Source organism: Meriones unguiculatus (genome assembly GCF_030254825.1).
Source record: "Meriones unguiculatus strain TT.TT164.6M chromosome Y unlocalized genomic scaffold, Bangor_MerUng_6.1 ChrY_unordered_Scaffold_32, whole genome shotgun sequence".
Classification (NCBI taxonomy): Eukaryota; Metazoa; Chordata; class Mammalia; order Rodentia; family Muridae; genus Meriones; species Meriones unguiculatus.
Window position 1 is genome coordinate 308,406 of NW_026843711.1, and position 20,563 is coordinate 328,968.

General features: G+C 39.3%; 1 long non-coding RNA gene across 2 annotated transcripts in view; it reads right to left on the bottom strand.

The window, feature by feature from the left end:
- Window positions 1-321: 321 nt before the first annotated feature.
- Window positions 322-20,563, bottom strand: part of LOC132651872 (uncharacterized) — a 47,244-nt gene continuing 27,002 nt past the window's right edge. Inside the window, exons 3-5 of one of the 2 annotated variants that reach the window (XR_009589422.1) lie at window positions 9,216-9,279; window positions 4,432-4,544; window positions 322-679 (exon numbers count right to left, since the gene is read on the bottom strand). This is a non-coding gene — a long non-coding RNA (uncharacterized LOC132651872). The remainder of the gene's footprint in view (window positions 680-4,431; window positions 4,545-9,215; window positions 9,280-20,563) is intronic. The other variant, XR_009589423.1, reaches the window with a different exon arrangement.

Genomic DNA, 20,563 nt, shown 5'->3' on the forward strand with positions numbered 1-20,563 from the left:
ACCTTTAATTTTTTGTTGTTAAGTTTTAATAAAATATGATAGGATTAATAAGATTTGCTAGCCTTTTTATAAATTGTTTAATTACAAGTTTTGCTTAGATTTTACTTTAAAACTAGCAGATTTAAAGTTATGCTAAAGATTATAGTTGAGTACAAGATTTGAGTTTCATCTAGTCTCTTTGTTTAGATTGTTTCTTTATTTATATTTTATTAATTACACTTTATTCATTTTGTATCCCCCCGTAAGCCCCTCTCTCCTCCCCTCCTGGTCCCACCCTCCCCCCCTTTTTGCATGCATGCCCCTCCCCAAGTCCACTGATAGGGAAAGTCCTCTTCTCTTTCTTTCTGATCTTCCTCTATCAGTTCTCATCAGAAATGGCTGCATTGTCAGGGTTCTAGGTGATCTCCATGAATAGTCCTTGGTTGGAGTATGAGTCTCTGGGAAGTTCTCTGTGTTCAAATTTTGTTGTTCTGTTGCTGTCCTCGTGGAGTTCCTGTCCTCTCCAGCTCTTACTATTTCCCACTTCTTACATAAAATTCCTTCACTCTGCCTGTCAGTTGGTCATCAGGCTCAGCATCTGCTTTGACAGTCTGCAAGGCAGAGGCTTTCAGAGGCCCTCTGTGGCAGGTTCCTAGGTTGTTTCCTGTTTTCTTTTTCTTCTGATGTCCATCCTCTTTGCCTTTCAGGATGGGGATAGAACATTTTAGTTAGGTTCTTCTCTTTTGTTAAGTTTGTTTAGATGTACAGATTCTTTTTTTTTTTTTAGGTTAAATCTAAAATGGGTAACCATTAAAGTTTGCCTATACAGATCTACCTAAAATTTGGTTCTACAACATACATTTAAAAAGTATGCCAAAATTGAGATTATTACGTCATGTTTTATAGGCTGTTATATAGCTGATAAAGGTAGACAAAGAGTAAATCAAATATGCTGGCCCTCAGACTTGCCTGAGATCCGATAAATATGACATTTTAACATATATAAGCTTATTATGACAAAATCCAACCTGTTGAGGCAGAAAAAAAATAAAACAAATTAATTGTTTTTATAGGTGCAATCTATAGATTTTTCCATTTAAAACAAAAGTTAGCCCAATTGTTGATACTTTAATGTTTTTTAATACTTTGATGATTCATTATCTGGAGTTGCTGCCTATGCTAATAAAAAAAATCTTGTCAAGTGTCTAATATATTTGTGCAAATTACAGAGTTATCTTCAGTATTGGCTAAGTTTCAAAGTTTTTTTGTTTTTAAATTACACTTTATTCACTTTGTATCCCCCCATAAGCCTTTCTCTCTTCTCGATCCCAACCTCCCTTCCCTTTCTTCACCCATGCCCCTCCCCAAGTCCACTAATAGGGGAGGTCCTCTTCTTCTTCCTTCTGATTTTAGTCTATCAGATCATATCAGGAGTGGCTGCCTTGTCATCTTTTGTGGCCTGGTAAGGCTGCTTCCCCCCCCCCCCAGAGGGAGGTGATCAAAGAGCAGGCCAATCAGATTATGTCAGAGGCAGTCCCTCTTCCCATTACTATGTAACCCACTTGGACACTGAACTATCCTGTGCTACATCTGTGCAGGGGTTCTAGGTTATCTCCACAAATAGTCTTTGGTTGGAGTATGAGTCTCTGGAAAGTTCCCTGTGTTCAAATTTTCTGGTTCTGTTGCTCTCCTTGTGGGGTTCCATCCTCTCCAGCTCTATTTCCCACTTCAAAGTTTTAATAATCAGTCTTTGAACATGTTTACACATACTGCAAATGTAGCTCAATCTTTGCCTGGGTTAGAGACTGAAGGTCAAATTCAGACATCTTCTCCTGCTGGAATTTTAGTTTTACAAATTCAAAATTTGATACAAAAAAAATTCTCTGTCTTTATAGGACATTTGAGAGCTCATCCTAATTTGCCAGGACCCCTGTCTAAAGGATATTCATTGGCAGATAAAGTCACCAAAATGTATTGTTCACAGTTAAGAAGAGCCCAGGATGCCCATAATAGCCATCAACTTAATAGTCAAACCTTGAGACTTAAATATGGGTTGACTAGGGAACAGACCCATAGTATAGTCAAGGCTTGTTGTACTTGTCCTCAATTTCAGCCTGTTCCTCATTTGCTAGTCAGTCCTAAAGGACTGGTTGAAAATTCGATTTGGTGAATGGATATTACTACTATACTAGAATTTAAACATTTAAAATACATGTTTGTATAGATACCTATTCTGGATTTATTTTTGCCACTCTTCAACCAGGAAAAGCTGAAAAGTATGTAATTACTCATTGTCTATAGGATTATAATGGTCTAGCAGTTCCTAAGCAATTGTAAAATGACAATGGAACAGGATATACTAACAAATCTTTAAAAAATTTTTGTTAACATATTCAACCTTCTCATATAATTAAAATACCTTACAATCCTCAAGGACAAGGCATGGTAGCACATGCCCACTAGAATAAGATTTATTTGCAAATATTAATCTGTAATCATATGGGGATGAGGATTTGTCTGTGTTTTTTCACAGGAAAATGATGCAGCTTAATAACGACTGGAACGTCTGGTGCAACAAGTGGGTGAGGAATTTTCTCCTGACACTTCTGAGCATGGTGGCTATGAGTATGTTGGCCTGTGCCTGCCTTCCTTGTGTGTTACAGTTCCTTCTTCAACAACTTCAACTCATGCAAGTGCAGTTGCATGAATTTAAATTAAAGGTCTCTAACAACCCCATTTGAAATGGAAGTAAGTCAATGATATGTAAAAGTAAAATTGTGGTTTTTTTCAAACAAAGACAGAGGTTTGGAAAAATTGCATCCTAGACTTTGATGTCAAGTAAGGAAAAATGCATATTTCACCAATCTAAGACAGACTCTCCATAAAACAAAGAAGGGCAAACTGAAGGAGTCTGGTAATTAGAATTCTGCCTCCTGACCCATGGAAGATATGGGTCTAACCTAAGTTCAATGTCTCAGAGACAGTCCTTGGCAGTCTCTGCATGTGGGGTGTTCTGAGCCTGAGAAGTAAGTAGCAAGCTCTCTGCAATCTTGGGAACCAGAGAGCAAAACTGGTATAACCTTGAATGAATTACTGAATGCCTTGTCTGGTGGCACAGATGTGTTGCTACTGTGAAAAAAAAATCACTTGTACCCTTTGCTTTATAAGTGTTATTTGCACCTTCAGGAAACTGAGACTTGATCAGGAATCTGTATTGTCTCCAGTCTTCCTGTCTCTGTCCCCTATGTATGCTCCCTCTTCCAGGTGGTCCCTATTATACTAGGAGCCTGGACTGTCAGATTACCTTCTCTTTTCCTTCTCTTAAACACTCAGTACCCCAGAGATCCATAAACACTGCCAGACAATAATATCAGCAAGAATGTGAAGGTACATTCAGTCAGTATGCCAGTAACTGCTCAGTTCAAATTCACAACCTAGGAAATTTCAGATCCAATAACACAGTAGGAGACCATCTTGTCATTTGGTACATTCCCCTTAATTTCACATCACTTTAAATCTTCCCTACTTAGGAAGCTGTCCAATTAAATAAACATTAAAGATTCATTTCCAACCTGACATTTTCACAGAGGTAAACAGGAGTAAAGGTGTAGAATGTGGATAAAGGGGTGAGATAAATGCTTGTTGGGTTACACAAGAATGAGCCAAGTGTGTACAGAAACAGTGGACACTGAGGAAAGTTTGTTGCTTATCTCCATGGAAACCTCAAGATTCTCTCATGTGCTGATTAGCTTAGATTTAGAATGATGTTATGCAACAGGTGAAATCAAGTAAGAGTTTATGGAGCCATTTATTAAAAGGGCAAAGGGGATAGTCTAATTGAGAGACAGGCTGGGTTACCCTACATTTCTCAATCTGGGCAGCTGAAAGCACACAACACAGAGATAATAGTTCCTGTTTCTAACACTCATAGTTCTGTTAAACTGTCACATATTTCTTTCATGTGGTCATTAATAAAGTCACTTATCCTTGACATGTGAGTCCCATATTATCACAGATTATTATTTGTTACATGCACAGATACATCATCAATCAGTGAATTACTTAATGAGAAAACACTACATGACAAGGCAACTCATTGAACAAAAAGCAGTTAATTGGGACTTTGATTATATTTTTACAGAGACTATCCATGATGTCACAACAGCAAGCAGACAACATGTTGTAGTTCTTCAGCAGAACTAAGACCTTTTCATACTGAACCACAATTGGAAGGCACTGACAGGGAGTCTGAGAGAGACAGAGATAGAAAGAGTTAGAGAGATAGATTCAGAAATAGAGAGACTGAAACATTTAGAAACAAAGATATAAAGTGACAGAAATGGAGAGACAGACTCCATTCTCTCTGGTTACTTTCATTGCCATATCAACCTCAATGCACAGCCTCCTATAATATAAGTCCAATAGGAATTATATTATCTAACAAGGCCATACCTGTTAACACTTCCCAGATATTTCCTCACTGGGGACCCAACATATAAAGACAGGAGCTTCAAGGGGATATTACAATTCAAATCACCAGGAACTGGAAAAAGATCCAGGGACATCTACGATAAAAGAACACATAGTTTGTCCTTTGTCTTTATAGTTTGTCATTCAATACAATGATTAAAATTCCAGCAACTTCCAAGTTCTAAAGAAGAGGACTTACAATCTCCTTTGGGGAAAATGTGGAATATCTCCATAACTGAGTATTTTTCAGCTGTGAAATGACATGATATTTTCAGGCAAATATGTGAAACCAGGAAAATTCATAATGGGTAAAGTAACCAAAAAGCAGAGGACAAATAAGATATGCATTCACTTAATAGGAGATCACATAATACTGGGAGATAAAGTTCCAATAGGGATCTAATTCTGACCAAACCCATTTTATTCTAGGGGTATTGGATGCAATGAATTGAGCTTTTGGGCATCCTATTGAAATTTTCAATCAGTTCAGGCTGTTTTTATTAAAATATGCTCCTATCAGCCCTCAACTCATAGATCAGTGTCATGTTCTTTGATCCACAGAGATGCTTCTTTCTTCCTGCATCAAATGGTATTGCGTACAGAGACCCATAGTCTGATATCATGCAAAAACACACAGGTATAAATGGGATTTCCCTATTAAATTCTCCTCCATCCCCTCAGAGTTCTGTAAACCCTGCAGGAGAGGAGGCAGAAAAACTGTCATAAGTAGAGGAAATTGAGGACAGAAAGAAAACAATGCCCTGATAATCAGGCCGCAGAAGAAGATGGTCCAGCTATCCTTGATGAGACCTGATATGCTAGGTTCAGATAGAAAGGGGAAGAGTGAGGGTGGGGCAAGATGGCCGCACCAGGAGGACTCTCATTCTGAGCAGCAGCACAGCAGGATCAGCACAGTGACCAGCAATCAGAACTTGCAGCCATAAAATAGCTGTGTTTCCCAGGTGAGAGGATACCCCATGGTGGGGGATTCAATCGGCTTTTAACTCACCCAGCTAAGCCCTGGAAGAGATCCCCATTTCACCAGATGCTTGGTCACCAGCCCAGATTCACAAGCCAGTGTGATCTGGTCATGGTTCCAGACTGAAATGTGGGCACACAACATCACAGACTGGATTTTCCAGTCAAGAGATAACCCCATGGAGCAGGAAACAATTGGGACTGACCTTAGGTCACCCAGACATCCCCTGGAAAAGACTTGGGTTCCACAGGTACCCCAGGAGCCAGCCTGGAGTGAGAGCCAGGGAACTCAGGCTCCAGCACAAAGCCCTGCCTGGGTACCTGATTTGCCAGCCTAGATAGAACATTGGGCCCCAGGGGACCAGAGACTGAGTTTCACTGTTGGATGCAAACCCACAGGGAGTGAAAAGGCTGGTCTGATCTCAGAGCACTCAGCTGATATCACCACCCTGAAAAGGTCTAAGGAAACTTACCCAATTTAGGCAGACACCCAGGCTCCCAAAGACCAGAAGGGCAGAGCCATGGGTAGGAGTCTGTGTCTGTGGGGTCTACTCGCCACCGCAGACAGATCAGTGGTCCCAAAGCAAAGACTAGGTGTACCTGGCAGGAAGAAACCCCACAGCGGGGTGGGGGGATCATCAGGTCTAAAGCTCAGGACACCCACCACCGACTTTCTGGAATCATGCAGACTCTAGGCTCAAGCTTTCTAATGCAGGCAGGAGCGCTGTGCTCAGCTTCCATTATTGAATACCCTTAGGGCACTGGGGCACACAGCTGCATCCTCAGACCTACAAAAGCCAGAGTGCCATTACAGCAGCCCTCAGATACTGTGACAAGAATCAAAACCAGTTATCCCTAGCAAGACTGACAAAACTATGGGAATCCCTGGTCCTTCAAGAGGGCTGCACCCACAGTGTCCAGACCAGAGCAGTGCCTGCAGCCAACATCCCAGACAGGGACACACAGCTTCTGGTCCAGAGTGAGGCACCCAGCCTTCAAACCAGAGTAGAACCCTCAGTTAACAGCCTCTAGACCAGAGTGGCACCCCTAGGTGCCAATTCAACCTAGGTGCACATTCTCCATGCCCAGAGCAAAGCACTCAGCCTCTGGCCCAGAGACTTGCTGGGTGCTCCTCTCACTTTCCTGGACAGAACTGTGTGCCCCAGGACAACAGACTGAGTTTTCTTGTTGGGAGAAAACCCCAAAGCTAGGGAATCAGCAGGTTCTTCAAGAGGACTGTACTTGGAAATCTGTCAAAACAGCAGCAGCTCACTAAATTTATAATGAGAAACCCAGCAGTGGGGCAGCTGTCTTGAGGACTTCTATGGGTAAGAGGAGACACCACCCCCCCCTGTGTAACAAAGACCACAGCTACTACTCAGGTCTATACACCTGAGGTGAGCAGTGGCAATTCCTGAGAATCACTGGCCATACAGTGACCATACCCAAAAAGCAGAGGAGGACTCCTTCAGGAAATATCATCTTCCGGCCAACAAGATTCTCCCTACCTCAGGACTCCAGGAAGCACAGAAACTAACAGCCAACACCTAAAATAGCCCAATGAGGTCATCGTAAAAGCTCAACCAAAAAAAGACAGTATGGCATCTCAGGAACCCAGCCATCCAGGGTCAAACAGCCCTAGACAATGCAGCATAATAGAAAATCAAGATGACCTTACATCTATGCTGATGAAGAGGATAATAGAGAAAACAAATAAAATACATAAAGAATTAGAGGAAGATAAAACCAAACAGATCATGGCTATCTATAAAGAAATGGAGGAAGTTAAAGACAAGCAGATTATGGCCATCGGTGAAGAAATATGGGAAGATGCAGCCAAACACCTTGTAGCCTTCAGAGAAGAAACAATTAAATCACTAAAAGAAATAAAAAAAACAGAGTTGAAGGAACTAAAAGAAAAAGAGAAAAATACAATCAGACAGGTGAAGTAAACAACTGGGCACAGGGTCTTTTCTGAGACTGACATTCAACCAAGGACCATGTATGGATATAACCTAGAACCTCCACTCAGATGTAGCCTGTGGTAGCTCAGTAACCAATTGGTTTCCCAAAGTGAGGGGAAAAGGGACTATTTCTAACAGGAACTCAATGACTGGCTCTTTGGTCTCCCCACCCCCGAAGGGAGGAGCAGTCCTGTTAGGCCACAGAGGAGGGCTTTGCAGCCAGTCCTGAAGATACCTGATAAAATAGGATCAGATGAATGGGGAGGAGGTCCCCCCATCAGTGGACTTGGAAATGGGCACTGTGGAGATGAGGGAGGGAGGGAGGGACTGGGAGGGAATGAGGGATCGGGACACGGCTGGGATACAGAGTTAATAAAATGTAACTGATAAAAAATAAAATAAAAAAAATCAAGACCTGAAGATAGAACTGGAAAAATTAAAGAAAACACAAATGGAGGAAATAATGGAGAGGAAAAATTTAGAGAAGAAAACAGGAACCACAGAGGTAAGCATAACCAACAGACTACAAGAGATGGAAAAAAGACTCTCAGGTGTAGAAGATACAACGGAAGAAATTGATGTATCTGTCAAAGAAAATGTTAAATCCAAAAAATTCCTGACACAGAACTTCCAAGAAATCCAAGACAATATGAAAAGACAAAACCTAAGGATAATAGGTATAGAGGAAAAAAAGACTCCCTGCTCCAAGGCCCAGAAAATAGTTTCAACAAAATTATTGAAAAAAATTTTCCCAGGTTAAAGGAGAGGCCAATAAGAATACATGAGGCCTACAAAACACCCAACAAATTTGATCAGAAAAGAAAATCCTCCCACCACATAATAATCAAAACAGAAAGTATACAGAACAAAGACAAAATACTAAAAGCTGCAAGGGAAAAAGGCCAAGTAATGTATAATGGCAAACCCATTAGAATAACACCTGACTTTTCAACAGAGACTATGAAAGCTAGAAGGGCCTGGATGGATATCATACACCCCTAAGAGAACACAGGTGTCAGCCCAGGCTACTTTACCCTGCAAAAGTCTCAGTCCTCATAGATGGAGAAAACAACATATTCAAAGACAAAAACAAATTTCAACAATACCTACACACAAATCCAGCATTACAGAAGTCACTGGAAGGAAAATAACCCAAGAAAATTAGCTTCTGTCGAGAAAACACAGGAAATAATTGACCTTACTACAGTAATACAAAAAGCAACAAATCACAAAACCTTATAACCACAGCCAACATCAAAATCAAAGGATCTAACAGGCACTGGTCATTAATCTCTCTCAACATCAATGGACTCAACTCTCCAGTAAAAAGACACAGATTAACAGAATGGATATGTAAACAAAACACAGCAATCTGTTGCATACAAGAAAAACACCTAAGGCACAAAGATAGACATTACCTGAGGGTAAAAGGTTGGCAGATGACTTTCCAAGCAAATGGACCCAAGAAACAAGCAGGAGTAGCCATTCTAATATCTGATAAAAAAGACTTTCAACCAAAATTTATAAAAAGAGATGGCAAAGGACACTTCGTACTCATCAAGGGAAAATTCCACCAGGAAGACATCACAATCCTGAACATATATGCCCCAAATACAAGAGCATCCACATTTATAAAAGAAACATTGATAAAATTTAAACCATATATAGGTCCCCACACATTAATAGTGGGAGACTTCAACACCCAACTCTCAACAAAGGACAGGTCAACAAAAAAGAAATTAAACAAAGAAACAATAACTCTGACAGAGGTCATGAATCAAATGGACTTCACAGACATTTACACCCAAACACAAAAGAATTTACCTTCTTCTTAACACCTCATGGAACCTTCTCCAAAATAGACCATATAGTTGATCACAAAGCAAGCCTGAAAAGATAAAAGAAGATTGAAAAAATCCCTTGTATCTTGTCTGATCACCATGGAATAAAGCTGGATCTCAACAACAGAAATAGCAAAAAGGATACACACACATGGAAACTCAACAACTTGTTACTAAATGACAGATGAGTCAGGGAAGAAATAAAGAAAGAAATTAAAGTCTTCTTAGAAATCAATGAAAATGAAGACAAACATACCCAAACCTGTGGAACACAAAGAAAGCAGTGCTAATATGAAAGTTCATAAGTGACTTCACGAAAAAATTGGAGAGAGCTCATTCAAGTAACTTAATGGCCCACTTAAAAACCCTAGAAAAAGAAGAAACAGACACACCAAAAAATGAGTAGACAGCTTGAAGTACTCAAACTCAGGGCTGAAATCAATCAATTAGAAACAAATAAAACAATTCAAAGAATCAATGAAACCAAGACTGTTTTTTTGAGAAAATCAACAAGATAGACAAACTCTTAGCCAAACTAACTAAAAGGCAGAGAGACACCACCCAAATCAACAAAATCAGAAATGAAAAGGGGGACATAATTACAGACACTGAGGAAATCCAATCATCAAGACTTACTTCAAAAGTCTATATGCCAAAAAATGTGAAAATCTAAATGAAATGGATAATTTTCTTGATCAATTTGAATTACCAAAGCTGAATCAGGACCAGGTAAATCAATTAAATAGTCCTATATCCCCCAAAGAAATAGAAGCAGTGAAAAGTCTCCCATCCAAAAAAAGCCCAGGACCAGATGGTTCAGCAAAGAATTCTACCAGACTTTCAAAGAAGAGCTCACTCCAATTCTCTTCAAACTATTCCACAAAATAGAAACAGAAGGAACATTACCAAACTCATTATATGAAGCTACAGTCACTTAGGTACCTAAACCTCAGAAACACTCAACAAAGAAAGACAATTTCAGGCCAATGTCCCTTATGAACATTGATGCAAAAATACTTAACAAAATACTTGCAAACCGAATATAAAAACACATCAAAGATATTATCCACTATGACCAAGTAGGCTTCATCCCAGGTATGCAGGGGTGATTCAATATAGGCAAATCCATCAATGTGATCCACCATATTAACAAACTGAAAGAAAAAACAAACACATGATAATCTCCCTAGATGCTGAAAAACATTTGACAAAATCCAGCATCCACTCATGTTTAAAGTATTGGAGAGATCAGGGATACAAGGCAAATATATACAAATAGTAAAGGCAATATACAGCAAGGATATCTCCAACATCAAACTGAACAGAGAGAAACTTAAAACAATCCCACTGAAAGGGACAAGACTTTCTCCATATCTCTTCAAAATTCTGCTGGAAGTCCTTGCTTGAGCAAAAAGACAGCTGAAGGAGATCAAGGGGATACAAATTGGAAAGGAAGAAGTCAAATTATCACTATTTGCAGATGATATGATAGTATACATGAATGACCCCCAAAACTCTCTGAGGGTACTCAGCTGATTAACACCCCCACACCCCCAAAACTCTCTGAGGGTACTCAGCTGATTAACACCTTCAGCAAAGTGGCTGGATACAAAATTGACTAAAAAAAAAAATCAATAGCCCTCCTGTATACAAAAGACAAAAGGGCTGAGGAAGAAATAAGAGAAAAAAAAAAAAACCCACACAATAGCCACGAATGCCATGAAGGACCTTGGTGTAACCCTAACCAAGCAAGTTAAAGACTTGTATGAAAAATTTCAAGCCTCTGAAGAAAGAATTCGAAGATATGAGAAGATGGAAAGATGTCCCATACTCATGACTTGGCAGGATTAACACAGTAAAAATGGTCATCATACCGAAAGCAATCTATAGATTTAATGCAATTCCCATCAAATTGCCAACACAATTCTTTACAGACCTGGAAAGAAAAATTCTCAACTTCATCTGAAATGACATGAAACCCAGAATTGATAAAACAATCCTCTACAATAAAAGATCTTCTGGAGGTATATCCATCCATGATCTCAAGCTGTACTATAGAGCAACAGTTATAAAAACTGCATGGTACTGGCATAGAAACAGAATGGTGGATCAAATGGTGGAACCAAACAGAGGACCCAGAAATAAACCCACACACTTATGGACACCTGATCTTTGACAAAGACGCCAAAACCATACAATGGAAAAAAGATAGCATCTTCAACAAATGGTGCTGGTCTAACTGGATGTCTACATGTAGAAAAATGATAATAGATCCATACTTATCACCCTGCACAAAACTGAAGTCCAAGTGGATCAAAGACCTCAACATAAAACCAGACACATTAAATCGGCTTGAAAAAAAAGTGGGAAATACCCTAGAACTCATTGGTACAGGGGAAAACTTCCTGAACAGAACACCAACAGCACAGGCTCTAAGAGCAACAGTCAATAAATGGGACCTCATGAAACTGAAAAGCTTCTGTGAAGCAACGGACACCGTCATCAAAACAAAGCGACCACCTACAGATTGGGAAAGAATCTTCACCTACCCTTTATCTGACAGAGGGCTCATATCCAGTATATATAAAGAACTAAAGAAGCTGAAAAGCAGCAAACCAAGTAATCCACTTAAAAAATGGGGAACAGAGCTAAACAGAGAATTCTCTGGAGAGGAATACTGAATGGCAGAGAAGCACTTAAAGAAATGCTCAACCTCACTAGCCATTAGGGAAATGCAAATCAAAACAACCCTGAGATTTCACCTTACACCCATCAGAATGGCCAAGATCAAAAACTCAAGTGACAACACATGCTGGAGAGGTTGTGGAGAAAGGGGAACCCTTCTCCACTGCTGGTGGGAATGTAAACTTGTACAACCACTCTGGAAATCAATCTGGCGCTTTCTCAGACAACTAGGAATAGCGCTTCCTAAAGACCCAGCCATACCACTCCTGGGCATATATCCAAAAGAGGCTCAAGTACACAAAAAGGACATTTGCTCAACCATGTTTGTAGCAGCTTTATTTGTAATAGCCAGAAGCTGGAAACAGCCCAGATGCCCCTCAATTGGAAAATGGATGCAGAAACTGTGGTACATCTATGTACAATGTAATACAATGGAGTAATACAATGGAGTATTACTCAGCAATGAAAAATAAGGAAATTATGAAATTTGCAGGTAAATGGTGGGACCTGGAAAGGATCATCCTGAGTGAGTTGTCCCAGAAGCTATAGACACACATGGTATATACTCAGTCATATAAACATACAACTTAGAATAAACCCACCAAAATCTGTACATCTATACATACTAAGCAAAAGAGAAGACAGTAACTAAAATGTTCAATCCATTTCATGAAAGGCAAAGAGGATGGACATCAGAAGACAAAGAAAACAGGAAATAACCTAGGAACCTACCACAGAGGGGCTCTGAAAGCCTCTGCCTTGCAGAGTGTCAAAGCAGATGCTGAGCCTGATTGCCAACTGTCAGGCAGAGTAAATGGATTTTTTTGTAAGAAGTGGGAAATAGTAAGAGCTGAAGAGGATAGGAACTCCACAAGAAGAGCAACAGAACAACAAAATTTGAACACAGGGAACTTCCCAGAGACTCATACTCCAACCAACGACTATTCATGGAGATCACCTAGAACCCTGACAATGCAGCCACTTCTGATGAGAACTGATAAAGGAAGATCAGAAAGGAGAGGAGGACCTCCCCTATCAGCGGTCTTTGGGAGGGGCATGCATGCAGAAAGGGGGAGAGGGTGGGACCGGGAGGGGAGGAGGAAGGGGCTTATAGGGGGATACAAAATGAATAAAGTGTAATTAATAAAAGTTAAATAAAAAAAGAAAGGGGAGGATCAACTTCCCTATCAGGGTACTAAAGAAAAGGCATTTGGGTAGATGAAGGAGGCATGGTGGGATGGGCAGGAGAAGGGGAGGAAGCAGTATGGAGGATACAAATTGAACAAATATCATTATAAATAAATACATGAGAAAAACTGTGACCAAGTTGATGAGCTTGATCAACTCAGAGCTATAGAGCTATAGAGCTCTTCAGGACTGATGGTTTCTTACTGGGGTCGTAGTAGCATACAGCAAGAATGAACTCAGTTTTCTTTAAGGGACTTGGCACTGAGACTGTGATCATGTTTCAATGAGTATATGAACAACACATATTTCAATTAATGTATTTTAATGAAAAAAAATTAGTGTGACACATGGGTAGGAATTTGAAACTAGAAGCAAGGGAAAAGGTATACAATGTATATTATATGAAATTTCCACATAATCAATAATAATAATATGTTGAAAATTTTACAATGACTTTATCATGGAGAATAGATTCGACTAAAGGAGGGCAGACTTTTTAATTTTAAGACATTTTTTTCCAGGAACTATATATGTAGCAAAGAATCCTAGCCATGAATTATTGGTTACCCAGCTATCTCATACCCCATGAGCTCAGGTGGCAGCACTGAAAAAACAGTCCTGGCACAAACAATATGTTTAGAGGGTTTGTCTGGGGGAACACAGCAAGAAACCTGGCTGCTGTGTTTGCTGGGCATATAATATAACACGGAAACATCTCTTTGTTCTGAAGGACCATTTTAAAGTTTAAACATCAGAACCATATGAAGCTTGCTCACTGACTACTCTGTAGGACACAGCTGCCAATGCAGCCAGGACAGCCAAGGTAATCCTGCTCATAGAAGGTTAGCAACACTAATGTGGAACAGCATCAACTGTCAAACAGTTGATTGCCACTAATGTCTCACTTTATATACACTTATCTCTTTCTGTTTCAACCAAACAAGTCCCAAGAATTATCAGGTTTTTTTCTATTTCTCCATTCTTAAAGACTCTATATTTCAGGGAACCCTAGACCCAGCCACCCTATTATATCAATAAGAATCTGAAGGTACATTTATTGAGTACATGAGTAACTGCTCAATTCTAAGTCACATACTAGGAAATTTCAGTTCCAAGGGCACAGTAGGAGACCACCTTCTAATTTGGTACATTCCCCTTAATCCCACATCTCTATAAATCTTCCCTACTTACAAACCTGTCCAGTTAAATAAACATTAAAATTTCATTTACTACCTGACATTGTCACAGTGGTAAAAAGGAGTAAGTTGTGGGATGTGTTAAAAAGTGATGAGATAATGGTTTCTTGGGTTTTGCAAGAAAAAGTCATCTGTGCCAGAGATACTGGAAACCTATGAAAGTTTGTTTACTCATCTCCAGGGAAACCTCAAGATTCTCTCAGGTGCTGATTTTCTCAGAAGGAGAATGATGTCATGCAACAGGTGAAAGCCGGAGCCAGTTATTAAAAAGGCCAAGTTGACAGCCTGCTTTAGAGAAAGGCTGAGCAGACCTACATGCCTCAATCTGTTCAGCTGAAACCACAAACCCATAGATGACAGTTGCTATGTCCAGACTCTTATTTCAGGAAAATTGTCATATATTTCTTTCAAGTGTCATTAATAAAGTCAGTAGTCTTTGACATGTGTGTTTCACATTATCACAGATTTTATTAGATTTAATTAAATGAACAGATATGTCCTCAGTCAGTGAATTACTTCCTGGGAAAATGTTCCCTGATCAAGGCAACTCTTTGAAAAAAAAACTGTTTAAATGGGACCTTGCTTATATTTTTTCAGAGACCATCCAGAATGTCATGTTAGCAAGCAGTCATCTTGTTGCAGTCCTACAGCAGAACTGAGAGATTTTCATACTGAACCTGAAGCTGCAGGCAGAGAGAGGGAGACAGAGAGAGAATGGGGTAGGGCAACAGATTCAGAAATAAAGAGACCTGAACAGACAGAAACACAGACATAAATTGGCAGAGGCTGAGAGAGTGAGACTACATTCTGTCTGGCCACTTTTATTGGCATATCAACCTCTAAGCACATCCTCCTATACTATAACACCAAAAGAAAATATATTTTTCAATATTTTTGTTTTAATTTTTATTAATTATACTTCATTCTCTTTGAATCCCCTCATAATCCCTTCTCACGCCCCTCCTATTCTCTCCTTCCCTCCCCATTCTCTACCTATGCTCCTTCACAAGTCCACTATTAGGTGAGATCTTCCTCTCCTTCCTTCTGATGCAAGTCTATCAGACCTCATTAGCAGTGGCTGCATTGTCTTCCTCTGTGGCTTGTTAAGGCTGTTCCCCCATCAGGGTGATTTGATCAAAGAGCAGGCTAATCAGTGCATGTCAGAGGCAGTCCACATTGCTATCACTATGGAACCCACTTGGACACTGAACTGCCATGGGCTATATTTGTACAGGAGCTCTAGTTTATCTCCATGCATGGTCCTCATTTGGAGTATGAGTCTCAGGAAATACCCCTGTGCTCAGATTTTTTGGTTAGGTTGCTCTTCTTGTGGAGCTCCTGTCCTCTCCAGATATTACTATTTACCATTTCTTTCATTACATTCCATGGACTTTGCCCATCAGTTGGCCATAAGTCTGAGCATTTGCTCAGTCAGAGCCTTGCAGAGGCTCCCTGTGGCAGGCTCCTAACTTCTTTCCTGTTTTCTCCTTCTCCTGATGTGTGATCTCTTTGCTTTTGGGAATAGGGATTGAGCATCTTAGCCAGAGTCCTCTTTCTTGATTAGTTTCTTTAAGTGTACATATTATAGTAGGTTTATCCTATATTATATGTCTACATGAGTCAGTACATAGCAGTGTGTCTTTTTCCTTCTGGGATAGCTCACTCAGGATGATCTTTTCCAGTTTCTACCATTTACCTGCAAATTTCATGATTTCCTTTTTCTTTTTTAATTGCTGCATGATATTTCAATTTCTAAAAATACCACGATTTCTGTATCCATTTTTCAGTAAGTGTGTGGTGTCTGGGTTGTTTCCACATTGTCTATTAAAAATAAAGTTGCTACAAACATGTTTGAGCACATGTCCTTATTGTACACTTGAGCCCATTTTGGATATATGCCTAGGAGTGGAATAGCTGGATCTTGAGGAACTGCTATTCCTAGTTGTCTGAGAAAGCACCAGAATTATTTACAGCATGGTTGTACAAGTTTACATTCTCACCAGCAGTGGAGGAAGGTTTCCCATTGTCCACAACCTCTCCAGCAAGTGTTGTCATTTGAGTTTTTGATCTTGGACATTCTGATGGGTGTAAGGTGCAACCTCAGGGTCCTTTTGATTTGCATTTCCCTGATGGCTAATGACAATGAGCATTTCCTTAAGTGTTTCTCTACCATTCAATATTCCTCCATGGAGAATTTTCTGTTCAGCTCTGTTCCCCATTTTTTTAAATTGGAGTATCTGATTTGTCCTTTTTCAACTTCTTTAGTTTTTTATACATACTGGATACTAGTCCTCTGTTACATAGAGGGTGGGTTGAGATTGTTTCCCAATCTGTAGTAATTCATTTTGTTTTGATGACTGTGTCCTTTGCTTTACAGAAGCTTTTCAGTTTGATGAAGTTTCATGTACTGATTGTTGCTTTTAGAGCCTGTGCTGTTCGTGTTCTGTACAGGAAGTTGTCTCCTGTGCCAAACAGTTCAAGGCTCTTCCCCATTTTTTCTTCTAACCAATTTAATATAACTGGTTTTATGTTGAGGTCTTTGATCCACTTGCACTTTAGTTTTGTGCAGGGTGATAAACCTGGATCTATTTACATTTCTCCACATGTAGACATCAGTTAGACCAGGACCATTTGTTGAAGATGCTGTCTTTTATCAATCATTGTATGGTTTTGGCTTCTTTGTCAAAACTCAGGTGTCCATAGAGAGTGGATTTATTTGTGGGTCTTCTATTTTGTTCCATTGATCCATCATTCTGTTTCTATGACAGTACCATGCAGTTTTTATTACTGTTGCTCTATAGTAAAACAAGAGATCAGGGATCGACATATATCCAGAAGATGATTTATTGTAGAGGATTTTTTTGCAATTCTGGGTTTCTTGTTTTTTCCATATGAAGTTGAGAATTTTCTTTCAAGGTCTGTAAATAATTGTGTTGGGAATTTTTTTGGGAATTGCATTGGAATTTGTAGATGGCTTTTGGTAAGAGGGCCATTTTTCTATGTTAATCCTGCCAAGTTATGAGCTCTTTCCATCTCCTGATATCTTCTTCTAATTCTTTCTTCATAGAATTGAAATTATTTTCATACAGGTCTTTGACTTGCTTGCTAGGATAAGCAAGTAAGTACACCATGGTACGTTATGTCTTTGACCAAATACAAGAACACATCAAAGATATCATCCACTATGACTAATTAGTCTTCATCCCAGTTATGCAGGGGTGGTTCAATACATGGAAATCCATTAATGTAATACACCATATTAACAAATTGAAAGAAAAAAAAAACACATGACAATCTCCTTAGATGCTGAAAAAGCATTTGACTAAATCTAAAATCCATTCATGTTTTAATATTGGAGAGATCAGGGGTACAAGGCACATATATAAATACAGTAAAGACAATAAACAGCAAGCCTATAGCCAACATCAACCTAAACAGAGAGAAACTTAAATCAATCCCACTGAAATCAGGGACAAGTTAAGACTCCCACTCTCTCCATATTTCTTCAACATTGTTCTTGAAGTCATTGCTAGAGCAATAATACAATTGAAAAAAGATCAAGTGGATAGAAATCAGAAAGGAAGAAGTCAGAGTATCACTATTTGCAGATGTTATTGTTGCATACCCAAGTGACCCAAAAAATTTTACCAGAGAACTCCTACAGCTGATAATCACCTTCAGCAAAGTGGCTGGATAAAAAAAAAAAAAAAAAAAAAAAAAAAAACAAAAAAAAAAAAAAAAAAAAAAAACTAAAAAAAAAAAAAATTCAGTAGCCCTCCTATATATAAAAGAAAATATGGCTGAGAAAAAAATAGGGGAAAAAAAGGTATTATATTATCTAAAAAGGCCACACTTCCTAACCCTTCCCCAACATATCTTTACTGGGGACTCCACACATAAATAGATGAGCTTCAAAAGGACAGTGCAATTCAAATCACAACAGGTGGAAAAAAGATAGAGGGATTTCTAGGCTAAAAGAACATAGGTATCAGATAGTTTGTCATTCAATGCAATGTTTAAAGATCAAAATATTTCCAAGTTCTAAAGATTAGGACTGACAGTCTCCTTTAGGGAAAATGTGGAATATTTCCATAACAAAGTATGATTTACCTAAGAAAATGACAAAAAGATATTAGCAGGCAAATGGATGGTAGCAGCAAAAATAATCCTGGGTAAAGTAACTAAAATGCAGAAAGAAAAATATGGTATGTATTCACTTATTAGTAGGTCTCCTAATTGTGGGGGATAAAGTTCCAATAGGCTATATATTGTGATCAAGCCAATCTTCCACAAGGTGATTACATAGCAGTTAATAGAGATACAGAACCAGGGCATCCTATGGAAATTTTCAAGCAACCCAGGCTGTTGTTATTCAAATATGCTGTTCTCTGCCCTCAACTGATAGATGAGTGTCATGTTTTTGGATCCACAGTGATGCTTACCTCTGTATCAAATGGAATTGCATAAACAGACTCACAGTCAAATATTATGCAGAGAGAGACCTTAAAACACCCAGCTCTAAATGTGACTTTCCTATGAAATTCTCCTCCCCCCCTCAGGGCTGGCATAAGCCTATAAGAGAGAAGGCAGGAAGAGTGTCACAAATAAAGGGAATTAAAGCACAAGGAGAATAATGCCCCAAAAATCAGGCCTCAGAGGAACATGATGCAGGTAGCCATGATGAGACTTGATAAGCTAGGGTCAGATAGAAGGGGGGGATGACCTTCCCAACCAGGGAACTAGACTAATGGCTTAGGGGTTGAAGAAAGAGTGTGGGTTTTACTGAAAGGAGGAGAGGGAGTGTGCATCAGAAGGGATACAAATTGAACAAATCATAATTAATAAAAATATAAGAAATACTGTGTTCAAGGTGATAAAGAATAGAGCTATTAAGGAATGATGGCTTTTTCTTGGGGGTGGTAAGAGGGTGAGGCCAGGATGAACTCACATTTCATAAGGGTCTTGGCATGGAGACTCTGATCATCTTCCAATGAGTATATGAACAACACATAATTCAATTGAAGTAATTTAAAGAAAAAATATAAAGACAAATGGGAAGCAATTTGTACCTGGGAACAGTGGAAAAGTAGTGGAATATATATTATATGATATTCTCACAAAAGCAATAAAATAATATGTTGACATTAACGTGGAGAAAAGATTCTGCTCAAAAGGGTAGAGTTTGACTTTGTATGGCATGCTTTCCAAGTACTCATTATGTAGCATAGAATCCTATCCATGAACTAGTAGATACCCAGCTACCTCAAACATGATGAGCTCAGGTGGTACTTCTGAAGAAGCAGTCAAGGCATGAACACTATGTTTAGGTCTGGAGGACCACAACAGGAAACACAGCTGCTTTTGTGTCCTAGAACATGCACCAATTTTCTATCCTGAATGAACATTTTTTCAATGAAAACCCCAGGACAAGGAAGGTTCCTCACTGACCACTGAGTAGGATATAGCTGCCAATACAGCCAGATCAACCAAGTAAACCATTCTCATAGTGGGTTGGTAAAACTAGTGTGGAAAAGGAACAGCTGTCAAAGAGTTCATTGCCCCTCACTGACCGTTTTACACTCCTTTTTACACTCACTGACCATTCTCTGTTCCAGCCAAAGAATCCCAGGGAGTGTCTGTTTTCCTTTTCTTTCCCTGCTCTTAAAGACTCAATACACAGGGAACACTAGACCCTGCCAGCACATTATATCAATAAGAATCTGAAGGTACATTTATTGAGCACATGACTAACTGCTCAGTTCAAAGTCACATCCTAGGAATCTTTAGATCCAAGATCACAATAGTAGACCACCTTGTCATTTGGTACATTCCCCTTAATCCCACATCACTATAAAGCTTCCCTACTTAGGAAGCTCTCCAATTAAACAAACTTTAAAGCTTCATTTCCTACCTGACATTGTCACTGAGGTAAACACCAATAAAGGTGTGGGGTCTGGATAAAGGGATGAAATAAAGGCCTGTTTGGTTTCACAAGAAAAAATCAAGTAGGCACATGAACAGAGATACTGGACACTGAAGAAAGTTTGTTTACTCATCTCCATGGAAATCTCTAGATTCTCTCAGGGGCTGATTGGCTGAGAGGGAGAATGATGTCATGAAACAGGTTAAAGTCAATAAGAGTTTCAGGAGCAAGTAATTAAAAGGGCAAAGGGAACAGCTTTCTTTAGAGAAAGTGTAAGCAGCCATACATGCCTCAATCTGAGCAGCTGAAAGCACACAACACAAAGATGATAGTTCCTGT